Below are 13,046 nucleotides of genomic sequence, written 5' to 3' on the forward strand. Positions count from 1 at the left end.
GAGTTCCAGGAACTCCTTTCGCTTCGAGTTTAAGAACCTTTAACTGATGTATTTCTTCTTAAACTCTGCTTGGAAAAATTCCCAACTGATGTTTTCCTTTGGCACCACTGAAGATACGGTCTTCCACCAGTGGTATGCAGTATCCTTCAGGAGAGACACGGTACACTTTAAGCACTCCTCAGGTGTGCACGATAATTCATCTAATACCCGTGCAGTATTCTCGAGCCAGAACTCGGCTCTTTCAGCATCATCATCGATCTTAGCTTTGAATTCCTCAGCCCTATACTTTCTAACTTTATCTACAGGGGCTTTACCAATTCTTTCAAGTGCCATACCTCGTGGCAATTCCTCATCAGGTTGGTTAGGGGGTGGGGGAGGTCATGGTATGTTGGGGCGATTTCTCAAATAATCCCCAAACCACTCGTCCATCATATCAAAGAAGGCGGCTTTGGCCTCTTCCTGGCCTTCAAACATAGGCCTTCTACTACTACTAGAAACAACTCGTTGTATGGAAGCTGGAGCATGACTCTCGGCTCCCTCGGACTCATCTTGTGCTTGATTGGAATATATTTACTATATTCAAAGACAATTAAACAGTTAGGAGATGTCACACTATCAACATTCGTATAATAGCATGTATAGCAAAACTCAATACTCTCTACGGTAGTCCTAGAACCGACTAAATTGTAGCTCTGATACCAATAAATGTAACACCCCTTACCCGTACACGAGGTTGGGATAAGGTACGAGGCGTTACCAAACATGTACACAATATTTTCGGTAAAATACGGGTTATAAAATTTCATTCCTATATAAAACTAATCAAATAACATCTTAGTGTCTCTATTATGGGCTTACGAGACCCAAAACATATGTTAAGAAAGGTTGGGGACTAAACCAAGAACTTACAAAAGTTCATAAATTTTTTTTCTAGCTAAAACCTCACATACCCAAATGAAGGCAATGCACATGCTCGTGTGCTTTGGGACAAGCCCGTGTCCCCTACCCGTGTGGAATTAATTGAATTTATTTTATATTTCGAACCTACAGGGGTTTTCACACAACCAAGCACATGCCCGTGTCCATCACACGGCCTAGACACTCCCGTTTGGTCACCCATGTCCAAAAACTCGAGCATTCTGTTTATGATGTCAGTATGCATTTAGGGGCACACGGCCAAGACACACGCCTGTGTGCTAGGCCATGCCCTCTACACGGTTGAGACACACGGACGTGTCTCTACCCGTATGTTTACTACCATGCATTCTGACTTTAAAATTTTAGGTACAGGGGACACACGACCATACCACACGCCCATGGGGTGATCCGAGTGTCACATACGGCCTAGACACACGCCCGTGTGTCTACTCGTGTGGACCTTGTTAGGCTATTTTCCAAGCTTTTGGTCACCCTCAATCATCCACATACTTTTATAAGTTCCCATAATACATAACAATGCCTAATTATACATCTCAAATGACCTCGATAAACCTCATTGCATGTAAACCTCATCTCATCAGTTTTACACATGTTAGGTTATTCACTTTGTATTAAGGATTTCTATGCCTTATAACACTTTTAAGATTAACTCATTATTATAAATCATTTCCAATTGACCTAGCCATCCCATGTGGTTTGGTCACATTACATGAATCTAATTGAGATATACCATACTCAATTCTCACTAGAACAATTGAACATAAGCATGCATAAATTTGTAGGTCATAACCTACTTCAAAATGAGCCAATTCCCATGGCCATATACAAGTGAATATGTATACCTTTACATGCATTCATTTTGGCAAATCAAATGACACATATAATAAAATAAACGAAAGCCCTATACGTGCCATTGAACAAAATAAAAATGTCTATATACAAAAGTTTGACTAGCTAATAATCTATTGACTCTCCAACCATCTTCCAATCTCTACGAGTCCTTGAGCTCTATAAGACAGGGAAAAGAGAGGGGTAATCATTTACATGCTTAGTAAGCCCGAAAAACTGGAAAGTAAACTTACCAAGTAATTAGCATACAACCATATTAGGCAATAATACCAACAAGCATAGAATGGTTTCCCTATCACATGCACTCAATCAACAGGTTAGTCACATAACAATACACCATGTAATTTGTCTTAGATGAGCTCATCATTCAACACCTTCATTTATACATATATCTCATGTTAATTATAACACCCCGAACCCGAGACCGTCGCCGGAGTCGAACACGAGGTGTTAACAGACTTCAAACCACTTATTGAGAATTTCCTAGACAAGCTGCCAATCTGTGTACTAGTCGCTTCAAAAATCATATCTTAAGTTTTACAACTTGAAAATCAGTTTCGTAATTTTTCCCTAAAAGTAGACTCATATGTCCATCTACATATTTTTTTCTAGAATTTTTGGTCAAGCCAATTAGTACAGTTTATTAGTTAAAGTCTCCCCTGTTGCAGGGATCGACTACACTGACCTTTGTGCGTTACAAATTGGATATCTCCATGTACAGGGCTTCAATACTGATGCCGTTTGTTTCTATAGAAACTAGACTCAGAGACGAATCTAAAAATATATGGCATGACTCCTAATTATCTCTGGTTAATTTACAATTATTTTCCAAAGTTGGAACAGGGGATCCAGAAACCGTTCTGGCCCTGTTTCACGAGAACTTTAATATCTCTGAAAATACGGCTCATATGGTCGTTTTGTTTCATCCATATGAAAATAGACCCATCAAGCTTCGAGTACGTAATTTTTTTAGCTATTAATTCCACTTCTACTATTTTTAGTGATTTTTCGATCTCATATCACTGCTTCTGTCCGCAACAGTTACTGCAGTAGACTATGCCAATTTCATGAATCCTTCCTTAGCCTTACTACTCATCCATCATACGTGACACAAATTATGGCCACCTTATCAAAATTAAGGTTTCTAAGACTCGTGGCTATAGATTCTAGCATCCCACTCAAACGACCACATAGGCCATTTTCACATGGCTTAAAGTTTACAACCCAAAATTTAACAAAACAAAATAGCTCATACATGCCAAATGTTCTCCTAAGTCGACTAAGAAGACAATACCAAAATTGCTCACGGTGTGATGACTTCGTTGTGATTCTGAACACCCAAAAGGAGACGAGCCCAAGGAACCTAAAATGGGTGACAAGAAAACACCGAGTGAGTTTATAACTCAAGAAGTCATAAGCATTCCACAACCATCCATTAATACAATTATCATAAAATGAAATAATGAAACAAGGCCAAATGTTCCACCATACCGAACTATACCATAATTCCTTAGATCTTTCGGATCAATCTCATACCAAGTCATACATTTACATTTCATATACTGTTCAATAGGATATTTGAAGCAATTTCCATACATCATTTCATTTCCGCAACAATCATGCAATCAAATGAACTTTCATCTATTCCACGATACCTTATTTACGGAATGCAATTGAAATCATCACATAGATTTAAATCTTACCAACTCCACCCCGAGCATGAACATAGCATCTATTAGCCATGAACTCAAGGTACTTACTCTTTCCGCTGTCCATACTCATCTCGATAAAGTCACGCCTCCATATAAATGTTCAATCGGAGATATGTGTAGAGTTCGCACACATAGTGCTTAATACTCAATCACGCACACTTAGTGCCATATGATTCAAGCCCGCACACATAGTGCCATATAGTCCAAACTCGCACGCTTAGTGCCGTACATTACAAGCTCACACACTCAGTGCCAATCTCGTCACCGTACACATCTATTTCTCGCACACTTAGTGCCGAAGCAAACTTCCTACACATTTCACTATCTCTTTTACGTTCAACATTATCATCTTTTCATACACATACATTTGTATATATTTCATCTCATTAAACACAATTGCATAGATATTACAATCATTTAAGCAATATCAAATATATGCTTAATGACTTACCTTGTGTTGGGTAAAAATAGTCCAAGTCGGCTACTCGATGACCTTCGCCTTTCCCTTGCTTGATTCTCCTTCTTTAACTCCTTGAGCTTAATCAATAAATCAACTAGTTTAACCATCTCGCTAAACATTCATAATTCAATTACACATGCATATGTATGTTTGTATATTCGGCAACCATCCTCACTTATTACCCATTTAGTCAACAATCTAAGCCAAGATAAGGCTTCAATATGGTTGCCTCTAACCGAATACATGCTCACCAATTTCCCTTCATGTGGCCGAATATGCATGTCCATGTTGAGGCCATTTATGCACTTATTACCACACAAAACAGCATACATTTTACTAACTAATACCTTTCCATATTGTAACTCAATACACATCTATCATTTTCCTTCATAACCAAAACATCATCATAAGTAAGTATATACCTTAAGATAGTATATACGTCATACCAATACATCATGCTCAAACATATATACATATATGTATGCTAGAGCCGAATCTCAAGTTGATTGTAACTAAACATGAACATGATTTCAAAACACAAATCTTACTCTCCATGCAAAGAGCATAAATCACACTTGGGGATGCACCATGGCGAATACATCACAACACCATAATTTTGGTCATGATTACACAAAGAACTTAGTATATCATTCAAAAATGCTCAAAGAAAATCTAAGAGTCCTCAATCCACCATCACATGTATCATCATCAAGCTTCATATTTAACATGCAATGGCATTAACTCAAAATCCACCTTGGCCAAATACCATCCCCATGATATAACAAAGATTTGAACCATGGGCTAATAAGAACATCAAGTTAACAACCAAAAACATGCATGAATCTCATGGCACAACATCAAACATACCTTAATCTTGATGCAAATATAGCCAAACCTCTTCCTAATCCTCTTCCAACCCAAGCATGAAGTAAAATTCCTCCCTTCCCTCTAGTATTTTCGGTCAAGAGAGAATGAAATGGATGAGCAAAATTTTTTCTTTTCTTTTCTTCCATGTACGGCAATGGGGGTTTCACTCACACACACACATTTTTTTTTCTTTACTACCCATGCTTATTTGTTTATTGTTTCCCTAATGCACCAACAAAACATGTTTCATGACATGTTTAGCCCATACTCCCTTGTCATGGCCGGCCATCACTTGTAAAAGGGGTATTTGACATGCAAGGCCATTGTTTTGCATGCATGCTTTAATTAGTCATCATACATTTCCCCATCATACTTTCAAAGTTTTCTACTAGGTCCTTTCTAGTGAAATTCACATTTATAACTCTAAATTAAAGCATCAAAATGTCACACATGAGTTAACACATATTATGGGCATCAAAATAAATATCAAATTATTTTTATGCCTCAGTTTTGTGGTCCCGAAACCACATTCCGACTAGGGTCGTTTTAAGGCTGTCACATTAATCCCGTTGAGTTTCTCGAAAATCTCGATGGATTATCCATTTACCGTCAAATCATAAGAGCAATCATCACAAGTATGCACTCCCGCGAACCTCACATCTTACTGTGGAATTACTAGTCCAGGCTAAATCCCCCGTATTATAAATCATAGGGTGATGTTGGGATTACCAGTCCAGGCTAAATCCCTTATAGTGACAAACACCCTTAATGAGCTCAGATCTGAATTATGAATCCAGGCTAAATTCAGACCCCAATCGGATTACCCGTCCGGGCTAAATCCATAATGCACATATATTCTTCGGGAGGCTCGATCACTCACGGAACACCCGTCTGGGCTAGATCCTTTATATACTTGAGATCAACGGATTACCCGTCTGGGTTAAATCCTATCTTCAACACATGCAAGATCTCAAGTGACATGTAAATCATGGTTTATCCATCAAATTTCCCTTTTTAACCTCAACCGGGACATTTATCAACATGTCATTATCAAGGATACATTTAATAGATTTTCATGTTATCATTAAATACAATTATTATACATCCATAAAACATGCAATTAGGCATATTATACTTTTAGTTATCCGAACTTACCTGGTACTCGTTCTGGTATCGTGTTTCGGTTATTCCGAAACCTTTCGTTTTCGTCGATCGACCTCCGAAATTTGTTCTTTAGGGTCTATAACAATAAAAATGAATCATTAACACCTCACATTATACTATTCGAGTCTAAATTTCACCCCGGTCCAAATGACCGTTTTGTCTCTAACTTTTCACTTTTTTATGATTTAGTCCCTAGGCTCGTATAATGAAATACATGCAATTTGTACATTTCCCAAGCCTAGCCGAATGTTTTTCCATCTTATGGTAGCCCACATTTTGCCATTATTTCTCATTTGTCCACCCATTTTTACACCTTTTGCAAAAATGTCCTTTTAAGGGTTTTTCATGAAAATCACCTAGGAAAAGATGTTTAATACACATCCAACTTTCATATTCCTCTATAAACCATCAAAATACAGGTAACTCATGCATGGGTAAATTTCTAAACATGAACCCTAGCATGAAATATGGGTAGAAATAGAGAGAATAGGTTACTGGGATTTCAAAAATACGAAGAACATTAAAAACGGGGCTTGGGAGCACTTACTATTGAGCTTGAAAATGTTGAAAACCCTAGATATGGAGAGCTTGAGAATTTTGGCTGGATGAGGGAGAAGAATGGCTGATTTTTTGCTTATTTTTCCCATTTTATTTAATTAATTAGCCAAATGACCAAAATGCCCTTAAGCCCTTTCTTTCAAATTTCATCTATACATGCTCATTTTTGTCCAAAAACTTAGAAATTAGGAAAATTGCTCTTTAAGACCTTCTAATTAATAATCTAAAGCAATTTCATACAAATTTCTTCTAGAATCCAAGTTTTTCAATTTATTCAATTTGGTCATTATTTTCCAATTGGACACCTTACTCACAGAATTTCTTCAGGAAACTTTAACACATGCATATTCTCATATCCTAGACCTCATAATAATCATAAAATAAATATTTCAATGTTGGATTTGTGGTCCCGAAACCACTATTCCGACTAGGCCTTTTTTCGGGATGTTACACATCTATTCACAACCATTTTTACAACTGAATTACACAACCAAAACATATCATTTCACTATGCCCAAATCATCAAACATACATAACTTCTAAATGCATCTATCAACTCATCACTTATTTTATACTTCAACATATACCATATAGTCATCTCAAATTAAACCACAATATGCAAATTTCCAAGCATTAATACATCAATTACTAACTAACCAAATAAACAACCATTTGGCAAATATACCAAAACAAGCCAACACTTAGAACATTATATACATCACATATATCATTATCAAGCATTTAATTCAAGCCAACTTAAATGGCCATATACCAACATGTACAAGCCAAATCACATGCCTAAATTTACAACTTAAAACATATCAAGATGAAACTAGCCTATACATGCCATATACCATATATACAAAGCTTCAAAAGTACCAACGAGATGATCAATAGTGCGGTGACGTTTCCTGATGATCCCAGAGTCCGAGCTAACTTCGATGATCTATAAAAACAAAGAATGAACATACAAAGTAAGCTTTAAAAGCTTAGTAAGACATAAACAAATAAAGTTATCATATAAATCACCATATTTCCATCACTAGGCCAAGTATAAGTAAACATACATATATATACAGAAACCTTCCTCTTTGAATACATATTCATTCTCTCATGTAACTCATCACTTACTTCACTTTTCAATACTCCTATAATTTTGTACGTACCTGAGTTGTTTAGCTCATTAACACATTCTTTCTCGACTTATCTTTCCCGTTGAACCATTCAGATTCGTTAAGGATATTCAGAAATCACATAAGCTCGTACAATGCCATATCCTAGATATGGTCTTACATGTTAACATATATGGATGACACTGTCCTAGACAAGGTCTTACATGAAATCAATTAACAATGCCAATGTCCCAAACATGGTCTTACACGTAATCTCAATACAATGCCAATGTCCTAGACATGATCTTACATGTAATCACATCTCGATAACCTAATGTCATGACATTTGTATCCTATACTATTCCTAAGGTTCGTACGGGACTTTTGAATGTCGAAACTCTATCGATTCTTGCTCGTAAGTACTTGTTCAAAATTTATAATAATTCAATAGAAAGTAAACACATATAATTCAATTTAAATACATTTATTTGTATATGAACTTACCTCGTAGTCGGAATAAACGGACAGGTTGACTATTCGATAACTTTCGTTTTTTCCCGATATAAATTTACTTTCTTCCGTTATTGATCTATACACCTTAAAAATTAACCCTTTTATTCATCAACACATTCAATTTCATCCACAAACACATATTTAGGCATTTTTACACTTTAGCCTTAAACTTTCATATTTCTTACAATTTAGTCCTTATTACATAAATACACAAAATTCACAAAATTTCCTTATACACATGCTTGGTAGAATATTCCTTTAGTTCATATAAGCCCATATATTTCATTTATTTCACATTTTGACCCCTCAATTTGCAAATTTCACAATTTAATGCTTAATAAGCATTTTTGTCAAAAATCATTTAATTAAACATAATAATCTATCAAGAAAGATTTATTTTTCATCATCAAACCACAAAAATCTCAAGATATCAACAATGAAAAATCAAAAAATCTACAATCAATTCAAAAATTCAAGCATGGGCTAGCTAGTATTCGAAACAATAATCTCAAAAACGTAAAAATCATCAAAAAGGGAATAAAAACAAACCTTCAATTGAGCTTTAACATGGTTGAACCCTAAAACATGAATTTAGCTTCTTCTTTCTTCTATTTTTGGTTTAAAATGATGATAATACATCTTATTTTTAACTTTGTTTTAATTAATATTAACATAATTATAAATTTCCAATTTTAACCTTTTAAAATAAACATAAAAATTAACTAACACATATCCATAATGGTCCACTCAAGTTATTAATGGTCTAATATCAACATAAGGACCTCCCATGTAATGCCTCATAGTAAATAGATACTTTTAACATATAGAATGTCACTTTTCCATTTTATGCGATTTAGTCCTTTTTTTCAAATTAGTCATTTAAACGATAAAATTTGCACACAAAAATTTCACACATACATATTCACATGCTGTAATCAAATAAAATAATATTAAATAATTCCATGACCTCAGATTTGTGGTTCTAAAACCACTGTTCTGATTTAGCTAAAATCGGGCTGTTAAACCCAAAACCCACACGGCCGTGTCCCCTAGACTATGTCTCATTAATTGACTGTGTTTGCATCGTGAAAAACTTGTAGGCTGATCATGCACGCTCGTGTGAAAATCCTACATGCTCATTTGTGATAGCTCCAGTCTCCACACACCCGTGTCATTTACCCACACGCCCGTGTGCAACCCCTCATATGCCCGTGTGGATAGGCATACACCCGTGTAAAAACCACTGCACCTATTTTTGAGAAAAACTCATTTTAAAACTCGATTTTGCATATTTTAATGGCCAATTAAACCTAATTTAACTACGGTTAATTAACATACATATACATACACCTTCAATTGAATTTATTGACATCAATTAAGCCTCTATTATATAGAATTAGGCAATCAATTTCATGCATCACAAATCACCTAATAATCAATCAAGTGGCGTACCTTAGTCACCGAATAATCAATTTTGTGTACTTTAGTCACCGAATAATCAATCAATTATAGTCTCTAACACGTGTAATAAAGTCTCTACCAAGCCTAAATCTCTTGGAACTCTATTGCTCAGCTCTTCAACTCCACAAGCCCGATGATTATCTGCGTGAATTGTGAGGGTGTGAGCTTTAAAAAGCACAATAAATGTTAATAAAAATGACTAGTAAATCAACATCCAAATCATGCTTAGTTCACATCCAATCAATCACCAATTATCAGCCATAATAATGAAACATGCCAATTTAATTTCCATATGCATTATCAATATCAAGAATAAATTATTAATGGCTTACAATCATTGAATGATTTAACAATAACCACACATAAATATATTGGCATACACTTCTCATAGCTTAATCGGGTGATCATACATTGGATAAACGAATCTCCAAACTCCCACAAATAACAAATATAGTCCACCAAGTTGAGCAGGCCGAAGCACACTGTAACAACCTATTTTTAGTAAAATCGGAATAGTGATTTCGGGACCACAAATCCGAGCCGAAAAGAAAATTTGTTTTTATATTTTTGCATGATTAGTATATCGATAGAAATGTCATATGAAAATTCTGATAAGAAAATTTTATCGATTTTGTGCTTAATTACGAAAAGGACCAAATCGCATAAAATGTAAAAGTTGGATTCTAGTAGCTAGAAGGATCAATTAGCTATGGAATTCAAAATTTGAGGTCCTTATATGGTAATTATAATAATAAAGAAAATTTAGTTGATATTTTTGATGATTCATCTATGGAAATTTAGAAAAGGGCAAGGACTAAATTGGAAAAAAATTAAAAGATGATAAATAATTAAAATAGAATTAAAAACATTTTATATCTTCTTCCCCAAATATTTCATGGAAACCCTAGGAAAGAGAAAAAAAACTTTCTTGGCATAAATTGGTAAGTATTCAAGCCCCATTTTAGTAATTTTTATATTTTTAAAAACGAGATAGTCTAATCTATCTATTTGTGGGGATTAATTTAAAATTTTATCAAAGTATAGAAGTTATGACATGGATGAATATGCTGAAAATTTAAAATTTATGGAAGAATATCAAAGGTTGATGATAGATAAACAACTTTTACAAAGTGAATTTTGATGAAAACATGATTTAGGGACTAAATTGTAAAATTGTGTAAATGGAAGAAAAATTCTAAATTTTATAGAATACATGTGCTGTAAATTTTTTATTTAAATTTTGGTTAAGCTTGAAATGGGAAGTAAATTGCATGAACTTCATTTTCCGAGCCTAGGGATGAAATTGGAATTTATGAAAAGTTTAGGGGCAAAATGGTAATTTTTCCTAGAATGTAAATTGAGTTAAGTTGAGTATGAAATGTGATAAATTGATGATTAAATCCATTATATAGATCCGAATAACTCAAATTCAAAGCTAAATCGTGGAAACGAGAAAGTTTCGGATTAGTAGATTTTATACGAATTGTTATCAAGGTAAGTTCGTGTAACTTAATTATGTATGTTAATATGTTTAAATTGAATGATGTAATTATGTTGAATGTGGCATGTGATTATATGGTATATATATGTATGTTAAATGTACATGAAAAATTATATGATTGAAAATGTGATAAAGTATTTAAGTTCCACTTGAACAATGAAAACCAATAGATACATGTGATTTCCCGTACATGAAATGTGATTTCTGTATATGTTGCAGTCGGGATTTAGCTCAGACGAGTAATCCCAATGTAGCCCTCTCGAGCATCCTAATATATAGTTCCTGCGATTATCCTGATCGGTAATGATTTTGCATTTGTTGCACATTGCCACAGCTCTTTCCTAACATGTGATCTGTTGTGATCCTACATATAATGCGGATACAAACGCAGCTCTTCATGAGCGTCCCATTAAACTCGCTTGAACTTCCTGTTACCTTATTCGGTGCTCCTTGATATTATTTCTTCGGAGATATCTGATCAACTCTATGAGCTCCCTGAATAAAACTCTTATGAGTTGACTAATTAGCCCGGATAAATGTCCTGTTACATGGCTCGTATGAGCATCTTGACATATGGCTTGAGAGTGTGTTTCCTGAGTAAGCATTGACGGTTATAGATATGTAAGCATTAAGTGTACTACTTAAGCATCCATCGATATTTCAGTAATTCAACGGATAAAACTCCTGATATGAGAAAATAATGAAATAAATAGAATTATGCCTCGAATGATTTTGAATTAATTGATAAAGTGTTTCATGATGAGCTGATCTATATTATTTGATATACATGAGATTTATAACTAACTTGCTTGATTGAGTGTATGTATTTAGGTAAATTTTCCAAATCGATGAAAGCATGTTAATGAATGTTTAATGTTATTAAATGAGATTGATAAGCTTAATTCCTGTTATACGAACTTATTAAGCATGTAATGCTTACTAGGTTTTATTTTCTCTATCTTATAGTGCTCAAAAGCTTGCGAAATTTAGAGATCGGTTGGAGCTTCATCACACTATCCACTAGCTTATTTTGGGTATAAATAGTCAAATCATTTTAATATAATGCCATGTATAGGTTAACTTGGCCATTGATGGCTTGAAAATGATGTTTGTAATCTAGCCATTGGAATGGCTAGTAATGGTTTGTTTTGACATACTTATAATGTTATACTATGGTAGCTTTACATATATTAAGTATGGTTGATTAAATCATGTCTAACATATGGACTAAACCAAGGTAAGATTGTAAATTATGTAAGCATGTGATGATTTACCATGTTAAATGATAGAATTAGCTTGATTAAAATGCTTGGATTGGTTGGGTTATGAATGCAAATTTTGGTGTAGGTTTATGGTAAAGTTTTGGGGTGAGAAATAAAACTAGAAATGACTTTATTTTGTCCACACAAGTAGACACACGGGCGTGTGTCTTGACCATGTGTGACACACGACCCAGCACACGGGCGTGTGGTTTGACTGTGTGTCCCTTGCATCTTAAATTCGAGAAACAAAATGCTCAGAATTGAGTACACGGGCAGAGACACAAGCGTGTGTCTCAGCCGTGTGTGGTACACGGCCTAAAACACGGGCATGTGTCTTGGCCGTCTGAAACTTGCACCTAATTTCGAAGAATTTAATTAACCACACGACTTAGCAAATGGGTGTGTGGCCGGTCGTGTGGCATAAGTCAGAGAGTTACATGGGGTCGAACACGTCCTGCAGCACGGGCGTGTTCTAGGGTCACACGGGTGTGTTCCTTAGACCACACGGGTTTATATGCCTTGTATCTTGGAAAATTTTAGAAATTTCACAAAAAATTCTCTGAGTTCCCGATTTAGTCTCTATTCGATTCTTATACTCGTTTTGGGCCTTGAGGGTCCATTTAAGGGACATTATGAGTAAGCTCAAAA

Source organism: Gossypium arboreum, chromosome 11 (genome assembly GCF_025698485.1).
Source record: "Gossypium arboreum isolate Shixiya-1 chromosome 11, ASM2569848v2, whole genome shotgun sequence".
Classification (NCBI taxonomy): Eukaryota; Viridiplantae; Streptophyta; class Magnoliopsida; order Malvales; family Malvaceae; genus Gossypium; species Gossypium arboreum.